Consider the following 21,786-nt stretch of genomic DNA (forward strand, 5'->3'; position numbering starts at 1 on the left):
AGCTCCCTGATTGACACACAGCTCACTGATTGACACCCAGCTCCCTGATTGACAGCCACCCCCCTGATTGACAGACACTCCCCTGATTGACACACAACTCCCTGATTGACACAAAGCTCCCTGATTGACACACAGCTCACTGATTGACACCCAGCTCCCTGATTGACAGCCACTCCCCTGATTGACACCCAGCTCCCTGATTGACAGTCAGCTCCCTGATTGACAGCCACCCCCCTGATTGACAGCCACTCCCCTGATTGACACACAGCTCCCTGATTGACACAAAGCTCCCTGATTGACACACAGCTCACTGATTGACACACAGCTCCCTGATTGACACCCAGCTCCCTGATTGACACCCAGCTCCCTGATTGACAGCCACCCCCCTGATTGACAACCACTCCCCTGATTGACACACAGCTCCCTGATTGACACAAAGCTCCCTGATTGACACACAGCTCACTGATTGACACACAGCTCCCTGATTGACACCCAGCTCCCTGATTGACACACAGCTCACTGATTGACACACAGCTCCCTGATTGACAGCCACTCCCCTGATTGACACCCAGCTCCCTGATTGACACCCAGCTCCCTGATTGACACACAGCTCACTGATTGACACACAACTCCCTGATTTACAGCCTCTCCCTGATTGACAGCCACTCCCCTGATTGACACCCAGCTCCCTGATTTACAGCCTCTCCCTGATTTACAGCCATCTCCCTGATTGACACAAAGCTCCCTGATTGACACACAGCTCACTGATTGACACACAGCTCCCTGATTGACACCCAGCTCCCTGATTTACAGCCATCTCCCTGATTGACACAAAGCTCCCTGATTGACACACAGCTCACTGATTGACACACAGCTCCCTGATTGACACCCAGCTCCCTGATTTACAGCCTCTCCCTGATTTACAGCCTCCCCCTGATTGACACCCAGCTCCCTGATTGACACACAGCTCCCTGATTGACAGCCACCCCCCTGATTAACAGCCACTCCCCTGATTGACACACACCTCCCTGATTGACAGTCAGCTCCCTGATTGACACCCAGCTCCCTGATTGACACACAGCTCCCTGATTGACACCCAGCTCCCTGATTTACAGCCTCTCCCTGATTTACAGCCTCCCTCTGATTGACACACAGCTCCCTGATTGACACACAGCTCCCTGATTGACAGCCACCCCCCTGATTGACAGCCACTCCCCTGATTGACACACAGCTCCCTGATTGACAGTCAGCTCCCTGATTGACACCCAGCTCCCTGATTGACAGCCAGCTCCCTGATTGACAGCCAGCTCCCTGATTGACACACAGCTCCCTGATTGACACACAGCTCCCTGATTGACAGCCACTCCCCTGATTGACACCCAGCTCCCTGATTGACAGCCAGCTCCCTGATTGACAGCCACTCCCCTGATTGACACACAGCTCCCTGATTGACAGCCAGCTCCCTGATTGACACCCAGCTCCCTGATTGACACACAACTCCCTGATTGACAGCCAGCTCCCTGATTGACAGCCACTCCCCTGATTGACACACAACTCCCTGATTGACAGCCAGCTCCCTGATTGACAGCCACTCCCCTGATTGACACACAACTCCCTGATTGACACACAGCTCCCTGATTGACACACAGCTCTCTAATTGACACACATCTCCCTGATTGACACACAGCTCTCTGATTGACACACAACTCCCTGATTGACACACAGCTCTCTGATAGACACACAGCTCCCTGATTGACACACAGCTCCCTGATTGACACACAGCTCCCTGATTGACAGCCACTCCCCTGATTGACACAAAGCTCCCTGATTGACACACAACTCCCTGATTGACAGCCACTCCCCTGATTGACACCCAGCTCCCTGATTGACACACGGCTGCCTGATTGACACCCAGCTCCCTGATTGACTCCCAGCGCCCTGATTGACACCCAGCTCCCTGATTGACACCCAGCTCCCTGATTAACATCCAGCTCCCTGATTGACACCCAGCTCCCTGATTGACACACAGCTCCCTGATTGACACCCAGCTCCCTGATTTCCAGCCTCTCCCTGATTTACAGCCATCTCCCTGATTGACACACAGCTCCCTGATTGAAACCCAGCTCCCTGATTGACAGCCACCCCCCTGATTGACACCCAGCTCCCTGATTGACACCCAGCTCCCTGATTGACAGCCACTCCCCTGATTAACACACAGCTCCCTGATTGACTCAATGCTCCCTGATTGACACACAGCTCACTGATTGACAGCCAGCTCCCTGATTTACAGCCTCCCCCTGATTGACAGTCAGCTCCCGGATTGACACCCAGCTCCCTGATTGACAGCCAGCTCCCTGATTGACACCGAGCTCCCTGATTGACACACAGCTCCCAGATTGACACAAAGCTCCCTGATTGACACTCAGCTCACTGATTGACACACAGCTCCCTGATTGACACCCAGCTCCCTGATTTACAGCCTCCCCCTGATTGACAGTCATCTCCCTGATTGACACCCAGCTCCCTGATTGACAGCCAGCTCCCTGATTGACACCGAGCTCCCTGATTGACACCCAGCTCCCTGATTGACACATAGCTCCCTGATTGACACCCAGCTCCCTGATTGACAGCCAGCTCCCTGATTGACACCCAGCTCCCTGATTGACACAAAGCGCCCTGATTGACACCCAGCTCCCTGATTGACACAAAGCTCCCTGATTGACACCCAGCTCCCTGATTGACACCCAGCTCCCTGATTGACACCCAGCTCCCTGATTGACAGCCACTCCCCTGATTGACACACAGCTCCCTGATTGACACCCAGCTCCCTGATTGACACCCAGCTCCCTGATTGACAGCCACTCCCCTGATTGACACACAGCTCCCTGATTGACAGCCAGCTCCCTGATTGACACCCAGCTCCGATTGACATAAAGCTCCCTGATTGACACCCAGCTCCCTGATTGACAGCCAGCTCCCTGATTGACACACAGCTCCCTGATTGACAGCCAGCTCCCTGATTGACACCCAGCTCCCTGATTGACACCCAGCTCCCTGATTGGCACCCAGCTCACTGATTGACAGCCAGCTCCCTGATTGACACACAGCTCCCTGATTGACAGCCAGCTCCCAGATTGACACCCAGCTCCCTGATTGACACCCAGCTCCCTGATTGACACCCAGCTCCCTGATTGACACCCAGCTCCCTTATTTACAGCCTCCCCCTGATTGACAGTCATCTCCCTGATTGACACCCAGCTCCCTGATTGACAGCCAGCTCCCTGATTGACACAAAGCTCCCTGATTGACACCCAGCTCCCTGATTGACACAAAGCTCCCTGATTGACACCCAGCTCCCTGATTGACACCCAGCTCCCTGATTGACACCCAGCTCCCTGATTGACAGCCACTCCCATGATTGACACACAGCTCCCTGATTGACACCCAGCTCCCTGATTGACACCCAGCTCCCTGATTGACAGCCACTCCCCTGATTGACACACAGCTCCCTGATTGACAGCCAGCTCCCTGATTGACACCCAGCTCCGATTGACATAAAGCTCCCTGATTGACACCCAGCTCCCTGATTGACAGCCAGCTCCCTGATTGACACACAGCTCCCTGATTGACAGCCAGCTCCCTGATTGTCACCCAGCTCCCTGATTGACACACAGCTCACTGATTGACACCCAGCTCCCTGATTGACAGCCACCCCCCTGATTGACAGCCACTCCCCTGATTGACAGACAGCTCCCTGATTGACACACAGCTCCCTGATTGACACACAGCTCACTGATTGACACCCAGCTCCCTGATTGACAGCCACTCCACTCATTGACACCCAGCTCCCTGATTGACACACAGCTCCCTGATTGACACACAGCTCCCTGATTGACACACAGCTCACTGGTTGACACACAGCTCCCTGATTGACAGCCACTCCCCTGATTGACACCCAGCTCCCTGATTGACACACAGCTCCGTGATTGACACACAGCTCACTGATTGGCACACAACTCCCTGATTTACAGCCTCTCCCTGATTGACAGCCACTCCCCTGATTGACACCCAGCTCCCTGATTTACAGCCTCTCCCTGATTTACAGCCATCTCCCTGATTGACACAAAGCTCCCTGATTGACACCCAGCTCCCTGATTGACACACAGCTCACTGATTGACACCCAGCTCCCTGATTGACAGCCACCCCCCTGATTGACAGACACTCCCCTGATTGACACACAACTCCCTGATTGACACAAAGCTCCCTGATTGACACACAGCTCACTGATTGACACCCAGCTCCCTGATTGACAGCCACTCCCCTGATTGACACCCAGCTCCCTGATTGACAGTCAGCTCCCTGATTGACAGCCACCCCCCTGATTGACAGCCACTCCCCTGATTGACACACAGCTCCCTGATTGACACAAAGCTCCCTGATTGACACACAGCTCACTGATTGACACACAGCTCCCTGATTGACACCCAGCTCCCTGATTGACACCCAGCTCCCTGATTGACAGCCACACCCCTGATTGACAACCACTCCCCTGATTGACACACAGCTCCCTGATTGACACAAAGCTCCCTGATTGACACACAGCTCACTGATTGACACACAGCTCCCTGATTGACACCCAGCTCCCTGATTGACACACAGCTCACTGATTGACACACAGCTCCCTGATTGACAGCCACTCCCCTGATTGACACCCAGCTCCCTGATTGACACACAGCTCACTGATTGACACACAACTCCCTGATTTACAGCCTCTCCCTGATTGACAGCCACTCCCCTGATTGACACCCAGCTCCCTGATTTACAGCCTCTCCCTGATTTACAGCCATCTCCCTGATTGACACAAAGCTCCTGATTGACACACAGCTCACTGATTGACACACAGCTCCCTGATTGACACCCAGCTCCCTGATTTACAGCCATCTCCCTGATTGACACAAAGCTCCCTGATTGACACACAGCTCACTGATTGACACACAGCTCCCTGATTGACACCCAGCTCCCTGATTTACAGCCTCTCCCTGATTTACAGCCTCCCCCTGATTGACACCCAGCTCCCTGATTGACACACAGCTCCCTGATTGACAGCCACCCCCCTGATTAACAGCCACTCCCCTGATTGACACACACCTCCCTGATTGACAGTCAGCTCCCTGATTGACACCCAGCTCCCTGATTGACACACAGCTCCCTGATTGACACCCAGCTCCCTGATTTACAGCCTCTCCCTGATTTACAGCCTCCCTCTGATTGACACACAGCTCCCTGATTGACACACAGCTCCCTGATTGACAGCCACCCCCCTGATTGACAGCCACTCCCCTGATTGACACACAGCTCCCTGATTGACAGTCAGCTCCCTGATTGACACCCAGCTCCCTGATTGACAGCCAGCTCCCTGATTGACAGCCAGCTCCCTGATTGACACACAGCTCCCTGATTGACACACAGCTCCCTGATTGACAGCCACTCGCCTGATTGACACCCAGCTCCCTGATTGACAGCCAGCTCCCTGATTGACAGCCACTCCCCTGATTGACACACAGCTCCCTGATTGACAGCCAGCTCCCTGATTGACACCCAGCTCCCTGATTGACACACAACTCCCTGATTGACAGCCAGCTCCCTGATTGACAGCCACTCCCCTGATTGACACACAACTCCCTGATTGACAGCCAGCTCCCTGATTGACAGCCACTCCCCTGATTGACACACAACTCCCTGATTGACAGCCAGCTCCCTGATTGACACCCAGCTCCCTGATTGACAGCCACTCCCCTGATTGACACACAACTCCCTGATTGACACACAGCTCCCTGATTGACACACAGCTCTCTAATTGACACACAGCTCCCTGATTGACACACAGCTCTCTGATTGACACACAACTCCCTGATTGACACACAGCTCTCTGATTGACACACAGCTCCCTGATTGACACACAGCTCCCTGATTGACACACAGCTCCCTGATTGACAGCCACTCCCCTGATTGACACAAAGCTCCCTGATTGACACACAACTCCCTGATTGACAGTCACTCCCCTGATTGACACCCAGCTCCCTGATTGACACACGGCTGCCTGATTGACACCCAGCTCCCTGATTGACTCCCAGCGCCCTGATTGACACCCAGCTCCCTGATTGACACCCAGCTCCCTGATTAACATCCAGCTCCCTGATTGACACCCAGCTCCCTGATTGACACACAGCTCCCTGATTGACACCCAGCTCCCTGATTTCCAGCCTCTCCCTGATTTACAGCCATCTCCCTGATTGACACACAGCTCCCTGATTGAAACCCAGCTCCCTGATTGACAGCCACCCCCCTGATTGACACCCAGCTCCCTGATTGACACCCAGCTCCCTGATTGACAGCCACTCCCCTGATTAACACACAGCTCCCTGATTGACTCAATGCTCCCTGATTGACACACAGCTCACTGATTGACAGCCAGCTCCCTGATTTACAGCCTCCCCCTGATTGACAGTCAGCTCCCGGATTGACACCCAGCTCCCTGATTGACAGCCAGCTCCCTGATTGACACCGAGCTCCCTGATTGACACACAGCTCCCAGATTGACACAAAGCTCCCTGATTGACACTCAGCTCACTGATTGACACACAGCTCCCTGATTGACACCCAGCTCCCTGATTTACAGCCTCCCCCTGATTGACAGTCATCTCCCTGATTGACACCCAGCTCCCTGATTGACAGCCAGCTCCCTGATTGACACCGAGCTCCCTGATTGACACCCAGCTCCCTGATTGACACATAGCTCCCTGATTGACACCCAGCTCCCTGATTGACAGCCAGCTCCCTGATTGACACCCAGCTCCCTGATTGACACAAAGCGCCCTGATTGACACCCAGCTCCCTGATTGACACAAAGCTCCCTGATTGACACCCAGCTCCCTGATTGACACCCAGCTCCCTGATTGACACCCAGCTCCCTGATTGACAGCCACTCCCCTGATTGACACACAGCTCCCTGATTGACACCCAGCTCCCTGATTGACACCCAGCTCCCTGATTGACAGCCACTCCCCTGATTGACACACAGCTCCCTGATTGACAGCCAGCTCCCTGATTGACACCCAGCTCCGATTGACATAAAGCTCCCTGATTGACACCCAGCTCCCTGATTGACAGCCAGCTCCCTGATTGACACACAGCTCCCTGATTGACAGCCAGCTCCCTGATTGACACCCAGCTCCCTGATTGACACCCAGCTCCCTGATTGGCACCCAGCTCACTGATTGACAGCCGGCTCCCTGATTGACACACAGCTCCCTGATTGACAGCCAGCTCCCAGATTGACACCCAGCTCCCTGATTGACACCCAGCTCCCTGATTGACACCCAGCTCCCTGATTGACACCCAGCTCCCTGATTGGCACCCAGATCCCTGATTGGCTGCCAGCTCCCTGATTGACACAGAGCTCCCTGATTGACACCCAGCTCCCTGATTTACAGCCTCTCCCTGATTGACACCCAGCTCCCTGATTGACACCCAGCTCCCTGAATGACAGCCAGCTCCCTGAGTGACACCCAGCTCCCTGATTGACACACAGCTCCCTGATTGACACCCAGCTCCCTGTTGACTCACAGCTCCCTGATTTACAGCCTCTCCCTGATTGACACCCAGCTCCCTGATTGATAGGCAGCTCCCTGATTGACACCCAGCTCCCTGATTGATAGCCAGCTCCCTGATTGACACACAACTCCCTGATTGACAGCCAGCTCCCTGATTGACAGCCACTCCCCTGATTGACACAATGCTCCCTGATTGACAGCCAGCTCCCTGATTGACAGCCACTCCCCTGATTGACACAAAGCTCCCTGATTGACACACAACTCCCTGATTGACACCCAGCTCCCTGATTGACAGCCACGCCCCTGATTGACACACAGCTCCCTGATTGACACACAGCTCACTGATTGACACACAGCTCACTGATTGACACACAGCTCCCTGATTGACACACAGCCCCCTGATTGACAGCCACTCCCCTGATTGACACAAAGCTCCCTGATTGACACACAGCTCCCTGATTGACACACAGCTCCCTGATTGACACACAGCTCACTGATTGACACACAGCTCCCTGATTGACAGCCACTCCCCTGATTGACACAAAGCTCCCTGATTGACACACAACTCCCTGATTGACAGCCACGCCCCTGATTGACACACAACTCCCTGATTGACACACAACTCCCTGATTTACAGCCTCTCCCTGATTGACAGCCACGCCCCTGATTGACACCCAGCTCCCTGATTTACAGCCTCTCCCTGATTTACAGCCATCTCCCTGATTGACACAAAGCTCCCTGATTGACACCCAGCTCCCTGATTGACACACAGCTCACTGATTGACACCCAGCTCCCTGATTGACAGCCACCCCCCTGATTGACAGCCACTCCCCTGATTGACACACAGCTCCCTGATTGACACAAAGCTCCCTGATTGACACACAGCTCACTGATTGACACCCAGCTCCCTGATTGACAGCCACTCCCCCGATTGACACCCAGCTCCCTGATTGACACCCAGCTCCCTGATTGACACACAGCTCACTGATTGACACACAACTCCCTGATTTACAGCCTCTCCCTGATTGACAGCCACTCCCCTGATTGACACCCAGCTCCCTGATTGACAGCCAGCTCCCTGATTGACAGCCACTCCCCTGATTGACACACAACTCCCTGATTAACAGCCAGCTCCCTGATTGACAGCCACTCCCCTGATTGACACAAAGCTCCCTGATTGACACACAGCTCCCTGATTGACAGCCACTCCCCTGATTGACAGCCAGCTCCCTGATTGACAGCCAGCTCCCTGATTGCCAGCCAGCTCCCTGATTGACAGCCACTCCCCTGATTGACACAAAGCTCCCTGATTGACACACAGCTCCCTGATTGACAGCCAGCTCCCTGATTGACAGCCACTCCCCTGATTGACACCCAGCTCCCTGATTGACACACAGCTCACTGATTGACACACAGCTCCCTGATTGACACACAGCTCCCTGATTGACAGCCACTCCCCTGATTGACACAAAGCTCCCTGATTGACACCCAGCTCCCTGATTGACACACAGCTCCCTGATTGACACACAGCTCCCTGATTGACAGCCAGCTCCCTGATTGACAGCCACTCCCCTGATTGACACAAAGCTCCCTGATTGACACACAACTCCCTGATTGACAGCCACGCCCCTGATTGACACACAACTCCCTGATTGACACACAACTCCCTGATTTACAGCCTCTCCCTGATTGACAGCCACTCCCCTGATTGACACCCAGCTCCCTGATTTACAGCCTCTCCCTGATTTACAGCCATCTCCCTGATTGACACAAAGCTCCCTGATTGACACCCAGCTCCCTGATTGACACACAGCTCACTGATTGACACCCAGCTCCCTGATTGACAGCCACCCCCCTGATTGACAGCCACTCCCCTGATTGACACACAGCTCCCTGATTGACACACAGCTCCCTGATTGACACACAGCTCACTGATTGACACCCAGCTCCCTGATTGACAGCCACTCCACTCATTGACACCCAGCTCCCTGATTGACACACAGCTCCCTGATTGACACACAGCTCCCTGATTGACACACAGCTCACTGATTGACACACAGCTCCCTGATTGACAGCCACTCCCCTGATTGACACCCAGCTCCCTGATTGACACACAGCTCCCTGATTGACACACAGCTCACTGATTGACACACAGCTCCCTGATTGACAGCCACTCCCCTGATTGACACCCAGCTCCCTGATTGACACACAGCTCCCTGATTGACACACAGCTCACTGATTGACACACAACTCCCTGATTTACAGCCTCTCCCTGATTGACAGCCACTCCCCTGATTGACACCCAGCTCCCTGATTTACAGCCTCTCCCTGATTTACAGCCATCTCCCTGATTGACACAAAGCTCCCTGATTGACACCCAGCTCCCTGATTGATACACAGCTCACTGATTGACACCCAGCTCCCTGATTGACAGCCACCCCCCTGATTGACAGACACTCCCCTGATTGACACACAACTCCCTGATTGACACAAAGCTCCCTGATTGACACACAGCTCACTGATTGACACCCAGCTCCCTGATTGACAGCCACTCCCCTGATTGACACCCAGCTCCCTGATTGACAGTCAGCTCCCTGATTGACAGCCACCCCCCTGATTGACAGCCACTCCCCTGATTGACACACAGCTCCCTGATTGACACAAAGCTCCCTGATTGACACACAGCTCACTGATTGACACACAAGTCCCTGATTGACACCCAGCTCCCTGATTGACACCCAGCTCCCTGATTGACACCCAGCTCCGTGATTGACAGCCACCCCCCTGATTGACAACCACTCCCCTGATTGACACACAGCTCCCTGATTGACACAAAGCTCCCTGATTGACACACAGCTCACTGATTGACACACAGCTCCCTGATTGACACCCAGCTCCCTGATTGACACACAGCTCACTGATTGACACACAGCTCCCTGATTGACAGCCACTCCCCTGATTGACACCCAGCTCCCTGATTGACACCCAGCTCCCTGATTGACACACAGCTCACTGATTGACACACAACTCCCTGATTTACAGCCTCTCCCTGATTGACAGCCACTCCCCTGATTGACACCCAGCTCCCTGATTGACACCCAGCTCCCTGATTGACACCCAGCTCCCTGATTGACACACAGCTCACTGATTGACACACAACTCCCTGATTTACAGCCATCTCCCTGATTGACACAAAGCTCCCTGATTGACACACAGCTCACTGATTGACACACAGCTCCCTGATTGACACCCAGCTCCCTGATTTACAGCCTCTCCCTGATTTACAGCCATCTCCCTGATTGACACAAAGCTCCCTGATTGACACACAGCTCACTGATTGACACACAGCTCCCTGATTGACACCCAGCTCCCTGATTGACACACATCTCCCTGATTGACACACAGCTCACTGATTGACACACAGCTCCCTGATTGACAGCCAGCTCCCTGATTGACAGCCACTCCCCTGATTGACACAAAGCTCCCTGATTGACACACAACTCCCTGATTGACAGCCACGCCCCTGATTGACACACAACTCCCTGATTGACACACAACTCCCTGATTTACAGCCTCTCCCTGATTGACAGCCACGCCCCTGATTGACACCCAGCTCCCTGATTTACAGCCTCTCCCTGATTTACAGCCATCTCCCTGATTGACACAAAGCTCCCTGATTGACACCCAGCTCCCTGATTGACACACAGCTCACTGATTGACACCCAGCTCCCTGATTGACACACAGCTCACTGATTGACACACAGCTCCCTGATTGACACACAGCTCACTGATTGACACCCAGCTCCCTGATTGACAGCCACCCCCCTGATTGACAGCCACTCCCCTGATTGACACACAGCTCCCTGATTGACACAAAGCTCCCTGATTGACACACAGCTCACTGAATGACACCCAGCTCCCTGATTGACAGCCACTCCCCCGATTGACACCCAGCTCCCTGATTGACACCCAGCTCCCTGATTGACACACAGCTCACTGATTGACACACAACTCCCTGATTTACAGCCTCTCCCTGATTGACAGCCACGGCCCTGATTGACACCCAGCTCCCTGATTGACAGCCAGCTCCCTGATTGACAGCCACTCCCCTGATTGACACAAAGCTCCCTGATTGACACACAGCTCCCTGATTGACAGCCACTCCCCTGATTGACAGCCAGCTCCCTGATTGACAGCCAGCTCCCTGATTGCCAGCCAGCTCCCTGATTGACAGCCACTCCCCTGATTGACACAAAGCTCCCTGATTGACACACAGCTCCCTGATTGACAGCCAGCTCCCTGATTGACAGCCACTCCCCTGATTGACACCCAGCTCCCTGATTGACACACAGCTCACTGATTGACACCCAGCTCCCTGATTGACAGCCACTCCCCTGATTGACACAAAGCTCCCTGATTGACACCCAGCTCCCTGATTGACACACAGCTCCCTGATTGACACACAGCTCCCTGATTGACAGCCAGCTCCCTGATTGACAGCCACTCCCCTGATTGACACAAAGCTCCCTGATTGACACACAACTCCCTGATTGACAGCCACGCCCCTGATTGACACCCAGCTCCCTGATTTACAGCCTCTCCCTGATTTACAGCCATCTCCCTGATTGACACAAAGCTCCCTGATTGACACCCAGCTCCCTGATTGACACACAGCTCACTGATTGACACCCAGCTCCCTGATTGACAGCCACCCCCCTGATTGACAGCCACTCCCCTGATTGACACACAGCTCCCTGATTGACACACAGCTCCCTGATTGACACACAGCTCACTGATTGACACCCAGCTCCCTGATTGACAGCCACTCCACTCATTGACACCCAGCTCCCTGATTAACACACAGCTCCCTGATTGACACACAGCTCCCTGATTGACACACAGCTCACTGATTGACACACAGCTCCCTGATTGACAGCCACTCCCCTGATTGACACCCAGCTCCCTGATTGACACACAGCTCCCTGATTGACACACAGCTCCCTGATTGACAGCCACTCCCCTGATTGACACCCAGCTCCCTGATTGACACACAGCTCCCTGATTGACACACAACTCCCTGATTTACAGCCTCTCCCTGATTGACAGCCACTCCCCTGATTGACAGCCAGCTCCCTGATTTACAGCCTCTCCCTGATTTACAGCCATCTCCCTGATTGACACAAAGCTCCCTGATTGACACCCAGCTCCCTGATTGACACACAGCTCACTGATTGACACCCAGCTCCCTGATTGACAGCCACCCCCCTGATTGACAGACACTCCCCTGATTGACACACAACTCCCTGATTGACACAAAGCTCCCTGATTGACACACAGCTCACTGATTGACACCCAGCTCCCTGATTGACAGCCACTCCCCTGATTGACACCCAGCTCCCTGATTGACAGTCAGCTCCCTGATTGACAGCCACCCCCCTGATTGACAGCCACTCCCCTGATTGACACACAGCTCCCTGATTGACACAAAGCTCCCTGATTGACACACAGCTCACTGATTGACACACAACTCCCTGTTGACACCCAGCTCCCTGATTGACACCCAGCTCCCTGATTGACACCCAGCTCCCTGATTGACAGCCACCCCCCTGATTGACAACCACTCCCCTGATTGACACACAGCTCCCTGATTGACACAAAGCTCCCTGATTGACACACAGCTCACTGATTGACACACAGCTCCCTGATTGACACCCTGATTGACACACAGCTCACTGATTGACACACAGCTCCCTGATTGACAGCCACTCCCCTGATTGACACCCAGCTCCCTGATTGACACCCAGCTCCCTGATTGACACACAGCTCACTGATTGACACACAACTCCCTGATTTACAGCCTCTCCCTGATTGACAGCCACTCCCCTGATTGACACCCAGCTCCCTGATTTACAGCCTCTCCCTGATTTACAGCCATCTCCCTGATTGACACAAAGCTCCCTGATTGACACACAGCTCACTGATTGACACACAGCTCCCTGATTGACACCCAGCTCCCTGATTTAGAGCCTCTCCCTGATTTACAGCCATCTCCCTGATTGACACAAAGCTCCCTGATTGACACACAGCTCACTGATTGACACACAGCTCCCTGATTGACACCCAGCTCCCTGATTTACAGCCATCTCCCTGATTGACACAAAGCTCCCTGATTGACACACAGCTCACTGATTGACACACAGCTCCCTGATTGACACCCAGCTCCCTGATTTACAGCCTCTCCCTGATTTACAGCCTCCCCCTGATTGACACCCAGCTCCCTGATTGACACACAGCTCCCTGATTGACAGCCACCCCCCTGATTAACAGCCACTCCCCTGATTGACACACAGCTCATTGATTGACAGTCAGCTCCCTGATTGACACCCAGCTCCCTGATTGACACACAGCTCCCTGATTGACACCCAGCTCCCTGATTTACAGCCTCTCCCTGATTTACAGCCTCCCTCTGATTGACACACGGCTCCCTGATTGACACACAGCTCCCTGATTGACAGCCACCCCCCTGATTGACAGCCACTCCCCTGATTGACACACAGCTCCCTGATTGACAGTCAGCTCCCTGATTGACACCCAGCTCCCTGATTGACAGCCAGCTCCCTGATTGACAGCCAGCTCCCTGATTGACACACAGCTCCCTGATTGACACACAGCTCCCTGATTGACAGCCACTCCCCTGATTGACACCCAGCTCCCTGATTGACAGCCAGCTCCCTGATTGACAGCCACTCCCCTGATTGACACACAGCTCCCTGATTGACAGCCAGCTCCCTGATTGACACCCAGCTCCCTGATTGACACACAAGTCCCTGATTGACAGCCAGCTCCCTGATTGACAGCCACTCCCCTGATTGACACACAACTCCCTGATTGACAGCCAGCTCCCTGATTGACAGCCACTCCCCTGATTGACACACAACTCCCTGATTGACAGCCAGCTCACTGATTGACACGCAGCTCCCTGATTGACAGCCACTCGCCTGATTGACACACAACTCCCTGATTGACACACAGCTCCCTGATTGACACACAGCTCTCTGATTGACACACAGCTCCCTGATTGACACACAGCTCTCTGATTGACACACAACTCCCTGATTGACACACAGCTCTCTGATTGACACACAGCTCCCTGATTGACACACAGCTCCCTGATTGACACACAGCTCCCTGATTGACAGCCACTCCCCTGATTGACACAAAGCTCCCTGATTGACACACAACTCCCTGATTGACAGCCACTCCCCTGATTGACACCCAGCTCCCTGATTGACACACGGCTGCCTGATTGACACCCAGCTCCCTGATTGACTCCCAGCGCCCTGATTGACACCCAGCTCCCTGATTGACACCCAGCTCCACGATTGACATCCAGCTCCCTGATAGACACCCAGCTCCCTGATTGACACACAGCTCCCTGATTGACACCCAGCTCCCTGATTTACAGCCTCTCCCTGATTTACAGCCATCTCCCTGATTGACACACAGCTCCCTGATTGAGACCCAGCTCCCTGATTGACAGCCACCCCCCTGATTGACACCCAGCTCCCTGATTGACAGCCACTCCCCTGATTAACACACAGCTCCCTGATTGACACAATGCTCCCTGATTGACACACAGCTCACTGATTGACACACAGCTCCCTGATTGACACAAAGCTCCCTGATTGACACTCAGCTCACTGATTGACACACAGCTCCCTGATTGACACCCAGCTCCCTTATTTACAGCCTCCCCCTGATTGACAGTCATCTCCCTGATTGACACCCAGCTCCCTGATTGACAGCCAGCTCCCTGATTGACACCGAGCTCCCTGATTGACACCCAGCTCCCTGATTGACACAAAGCTCCCTGATTGACACCCAGCTCCCTGATTGACACAAAGCTCCCTGATTGACACCCAGCTCCCTGATTGACACCCAGCTCCCTGATTGACACCCAGCTCCCTGATTGACAGCCACTCCCATGATTGACACACAGCTCCCTGATTGACACCCTGCTCCCTGATTGACACCCAGCTCCCTGATTGACAGCCACTCCCCTGATTGACACACAGGTCCCTGATTGACAGCCAGCTCCCTGATTGACACCCAGCTCCGATTGACATAAAGCTCCCTGATTGACACCCAGCTCCCTGATTGACAGCCAGCTCCCTGATTGACACCCAGCTCCCTGATTGACTCACAGCTCACTGATTGACACCCAGCTCCCTGATTGACAGCCACCCCCCTGATTGAAAGCCACTCCCCTGATTGACAGACAGCTCCCTGATTGACACACAGCTCCCTGATTGACACACAGCTCACTGAATGACACCCAGCTCCCTGATTGACAGCCACTCCACTCATTGACACCCAGCTCCCTGATTGACACACAGCTCCCTGATTGACACACAGCTCCCTGATTGACACACAGCTCACTGGTTGACACACAGCTCCCTGATTGACAGCCACTCCCCTGATTGACACCCAGCTCCCTGATTGACACACAGCTCCCTGATTGACACACAGCTCACTGATTGGCACACAACTCCCTGATTTACAGCCTCTCCCTGATTGACAGCCACTCCCCTGATTGACACCCAGCTCCCTGATTTACAGCCTCTCCCTGATTTACAGCCATCTCCCTGATTGACACAAAGCTCCCTGATTGACACCCAGCTCCCTGATTGACACACAGCTCACTGATTGACACCCAGCTCCCTGATTGACAGCCACCCCCCTGATTGACAGACACTCCCCTGATTGACACACAACTCCCTGATTGACACAAAGCTCCCTGATTGACACACAGCTCACTGATTGACACCCAGCTCCCTGATTGACAGCCACTCCCCTGATTGACACCCAGCTCCCTGATTGACAGTCAGCTCCCTGATTGACAGCCACCCCCCTGATTGACAGCCACTCCCCTGATTGACACACAGCTCCCTGATTGACACAAAGCTCCCTGATTGACACACAGCTCACTGATTGACACACAGCTCCCAGATTGACACCCAGCTCCCTGATTGACACCCAGCTCCCTGATTGACAGCCACCCCCCTGATTGACAACCACTCCCCTGATTGACACAGAGCTCCCTGATTGACACAAAGCTCCCTGATTGACACACAGCTCACTGATTGACACACAGCTCCCTGATTGACACCCAGCTCCCTGATTGACACACAGCTCACTGATTGACACACAGCTCCCTGATTGACAGCCACTCCCCTGATTGACACCCAGCTCCCTGATTGACACCCAGCTCCCTGATTGACACACAGCTCACTGATTGACACACAACTCCCTGATTTACAGCCTCTCCCTGATTGACAGCCACTCCCCTGATTGACACACAGCTCCCTGATTTACAGCCTCTCCCTGATTTACAGCCATCTCCCTGATTGACACAAAGCTCCCTGATTGACACACAGCTCACTGATTGACACACAGCTCCCTGATTGACACCCAGCTCCCTGATTTACAGCCATCTCCCTGATTGACACAAAGCTCCCTGATTGACACACAGCTCACTGATTGACACACAGCTCCCTGATTGACACCCAGCTCCCTGATTTACAGCCTCTCCCTGATTTACAGCCTCCCCCTGATTGACACCCAGCTCCCTGATTGACACACAGCTCCCTGATTGACAGCCACCCCCCTGATTAACAGCCACTCCCCTGATTGACACACACCTCCCTGATTGACAGTCAGCTCCCTGATTGACACCCAGCTCCCTGATTGACACACAGCTCCCTGATTGACACCCAGCTCCCTGATTTACAGCCTCTCCCTGATTTACAGCCTCCCTCTGATTGACACACAGCTCCCTGATTGACACACAGCTCCCTGATTGACAGCCACCCCCCTGATTGACAGCCACTCCCCTGATTGACACACAGCTCCCTGATTGACAGTCAGCTCCCTGATTGACACCCAGCTCCCTGATTGACAGCCAGCTCCCTGATTGACAGCCAGCTCCCTGATTGACACACAGCTCCCTGATTGACACACAGCTCCCTGATTGACAGCCACTCCCCTGATTGACACCCAGCTCCCTGATTGACAGCCAGCTCCCTGATTGACAGCCACTCCCCTGATTGACACACAGCTCCCTGATTGACAGCCAGCTCCCTGATTGACACCCAGCTCCCTGATTGACACACAACTCCCTGATTGACAGCCAGCTCCCTGATTGACAGCCACTCCCCTGATTGACACACAACTCCCTGATTGACAGCCAGCTCCCTGATTGACAGCCACTCCCCTGATTGACACACAACTCCCTGATTGACAGCCAGCTCCCTGATTGACACCCAGCTCCCTGATTGACAGCCACTCCCCTGATTGACACACAACTCCCTGATTGACACACAGCTCCCTGATTGACACACAGCTCTCTAATTGACACACAGCTCCCTGATTGACACACAGCTCTCTGATTGACACACAACTCCCTGATTGACACACAGCTCTCTGATTGACACACAGCTCCCTGATTGACACACAGCTCCCTGATTGACACACAGCTCCCTGATTGACAGCCACTCCCCTGATTGACACAAAGCTCCCTGATTGACACACAACTCCCTGATTGACAGCCACTCCCCTGATTGACACCCAGCTCCCTGATTGACACACGGCTGCCTGATTGACACCCAGCTCCCTGATTGACTCCCAGCGCCCTGATTGACACCCAGCTCCCTGATTGACACCCAGCCCCCTGATTAACATCCAGCTCCCTGATTGACACCCAGCTCCCTGATTGACACACAGCTCCCTGATTGACACCCAGCTCCCTGATTTCCAGCCTCTCCCTGATTTACAGCCATCTCCCTGATTGACACACAGCTCCCTGATTGAAACCCAGCTCCCTGATTGACAGCCACCCCCCTGATTGACACCCAGCTCCCTGATTGACACCCAGCTCCCTGATTGACAGCCACTCCCCTGATTAACACACAGCTCCCTGATTGACTCAATGCTCCCTGATTGACACACAGCTCACTGATTGACAGCCAGCTCCCTGATTTACAGCCTCCCCCTGATTGACAGTCAGCTCCCGGATTGACACCCAGCTCCCTGATTGACAGCCAGCTCCCTGATTGACACCGAGCTCCCTGATTGACACACAGCTCCCAGATTGACACAAAGCTCCCTGATTGACACTCAGCTCACTGATTGACACACAGCTCCCTGATTGACACCCAGCTCCCTGATTTACAGCCTCCCCCTGATTGACAGTCATCTCCCTGATTGACACCCAGCTCCCTGATTGACAGCCAGCTCCCTGATTGACAACCACTCCCCTGATTGACACACAACTCCCTGGTTGACAGCCAGCTCCCTGATTGACAGCCACTCCCCTGATTGACACACAACTCCCTGATTGACAGCCAGCTCACTGATTGACACGCAGCTCCCTGATTGACAGCCACTCCCCTGATTGACACACAACTCACTGATTGACACACAGCTCCCTGATTGACACACAGCTCTCTGATTGACACACAGCTCCCTGATTGACACACAGCTCTCTGATTGACACACAACTCCCTGATTGACACACAGCTCTCTGATTGACACACAGCTCCCTGATTGACACACAGCTCCCTGATTGACACACAACTCCCTGATTGACAGCCACTCCCCTGATTGACACAAAGCTCCCTGATTGACACACAACTCCCTGATTGACAGCCACTCCCCTGATTGACACCCAGCTCCCTGATTGACACACGGCTGCCTGATTGACACCCAGCTCCCTGATTGACTCCCAGCGCCCTGATTGACACCCAGCTCCCTGATTGACACCCAGCTCCCTGATTGACATCCAGCTCCCTGATAGACACCCAGCTCCCTGATTGACACACAGCTCCCTGATTGACACCCAGCTCCCTGATTTACAGCCTCTCCCTGATTTACAGCCATCTCCCTGATTGACACACAGCTCCCTGATTGACACCCAGCTCCCTGATTGACAGCCACCCCCCTGATGGACACCCAGCTCCCTGATTGACAGCCACTCCCCTGATTAACACACAGCTCCCTGATTGACACAATGCTCCCTGATTGACACACAGCTCACTGATTGACACACAGCTCCCTGATTGACAGCCAGCTCCCTGATTGACAGCCACTCCCCTGATTGACACAAAGCTCCCTGATTGACACACAACTCCCTGATTGACAGCCACGCCCCTGATTGACACACAACTCCCTGATTGACACACAACTCCCTGATTTACAGCCTCTCCCTGATTGACAGCCACGCCCCTGATTGACACCCAGCTCCCTGATTTACAGCCTCTCCCTGATTTACAGCCATCTCCCTGATTGACACAAAGCTCCCTGATTGACACCCAGCTCCCTGATTGACACACAGCTCACTGATTGACACCCAGCTCCCTGATTGACACACAGCTCACTGATTGACACACAGCTCCCTGATTGACACACAGCTCACTGATTGACACCCAGCTCCCTGATTGACAGCCACCCCCCTGATTGACAGCCACTCCCCTGATTGACACACAGCTCCCTGATTGACACAAAGCTCCCTGATTGACACACAGCTCACTGAATGACACCCAGCTCCCTGATTGACAGCCACTCCCCCGATTGACACCCAGCTCCCTGATTGACACCCAGCTCCCTGATTGACACACAGCTCACTGATTGACACACAACTCCCTGATTTACAGCCTCTCCCTGATTGACAGCCACTGCCCTGATTGACACCCAGCTCCCTGATTGACAGCCAGCTCCCTGATTGACAGCCACTCCCCTGATTGACACAAAGCTCCCTGATTGACACACAGCTCCCTGATTGACAGCCACTCCCCTGATTGACAGCCAGCTCCCTGATTGACAGCCAGCTCCCTGATTGCCAGCCAGCTCCCTGATTGACAGCCACTCCCCTGATTGACACAAAGCTCCCTGATTGACACACAGCTCCCTGATTGACAGCCAGCTCCCTGATTGACAGCCACTCCCCTGATTGACACCCAGCTCCCTGATTGACACACAGCTCACTGATTGACACCCAGCTCCCTGATTGACAGCCACTCCCCTGATTGACACAAAGCTCCCTGATTGACACCCAGCTCCCTGATTGACACACAGCTCCCTGATTGACACACAGCTCCCTGATTGACAGCCAGCTCCCTGATTGACAGCCACTCCCCTGATTGACACAAAGCTCCCTGATTGACACACAACTCCCTGATTGACAGCCACGCCCCTGATTGACACCCAGCTCCCTGATTTACAGCCTCTCCCTGATTTACAGCCATCTCCCTGATTGACACAAAGCTCCCTGATTGACACCCAGCTCCCTGATTGACACACAGCTCACTGATTGACACCCAGCTCCCTGATTGACAGCCACCCCCCTGATTGACAGCCACTCCCCTGATTGACACACAGCTCCCTGATTGACACACAGCTCCCTGATTGACACACAGCTCACTGATTGACACCCAGCTCCCTGATTGACAGCCACTCCACTCATTGACACCCAGCTCCCTGATTAACACACAGCTCCCTGATTGACACACAGCTCCCTGATTGACACACAGCTCACTGATTGACACACAGCTCCCTGATTGACAGCCACTCCCCTGATTGACACCCAGCTCCCTGATTGACACACAGCTCCCTGATTGACACACAGCTCCCTGATTGACAGCCACTCCCCTGATTGACACCCAGCTCCCTGATTGACACACAGCTCCCTGATTGACACACAACTCCCTGATTTACAGCCCCTCCCTGATTGACAGCCACTCCCCTGATTGACAGCCAGCTCCCTGATTTACAGCCTCTCCCTGATTTACAGCCATCTCCCTGATTGACACAAAGCTCCCTGATTGACACCCAGCTCCCTGATTGACACACAGCTCACTGATTGACACCCAGCTCCCTGATTGACAGCCACCCCCCTGATTGACAGACACTCCCCTGATTGACACACAACTCCCTGATTGACACAAAGCTCCCTGATTGACACACAGCTCACTGATTGACACCCAGCTCCCTGATTGACAGCCACTCCCCTGATTGACACCCAGCTCCCTGATTGACAGTCAGCTCCCTGATTGACAGCCACCCCCCTGATTGACAGCCACTCCCCTGATTGACACACAGCTCACTGATTGACACAA

Source organism: Scyliorhinus torazame, chromosome 10, assembly GCF_047496885.1.
Source record: "Scyliorhinus torazame isolate Kashiwa2021f chromosome 10, sScyTor2.1, whole genome shotgun sequence".
NCBI classification, from domain to species: Eukaryota; Metazoa; Chordata; class Chondrichthyes; order Carcharhiniformes; family Scyliorhinidae; genus Scyliorhinus; species Scyliorhinus torazame.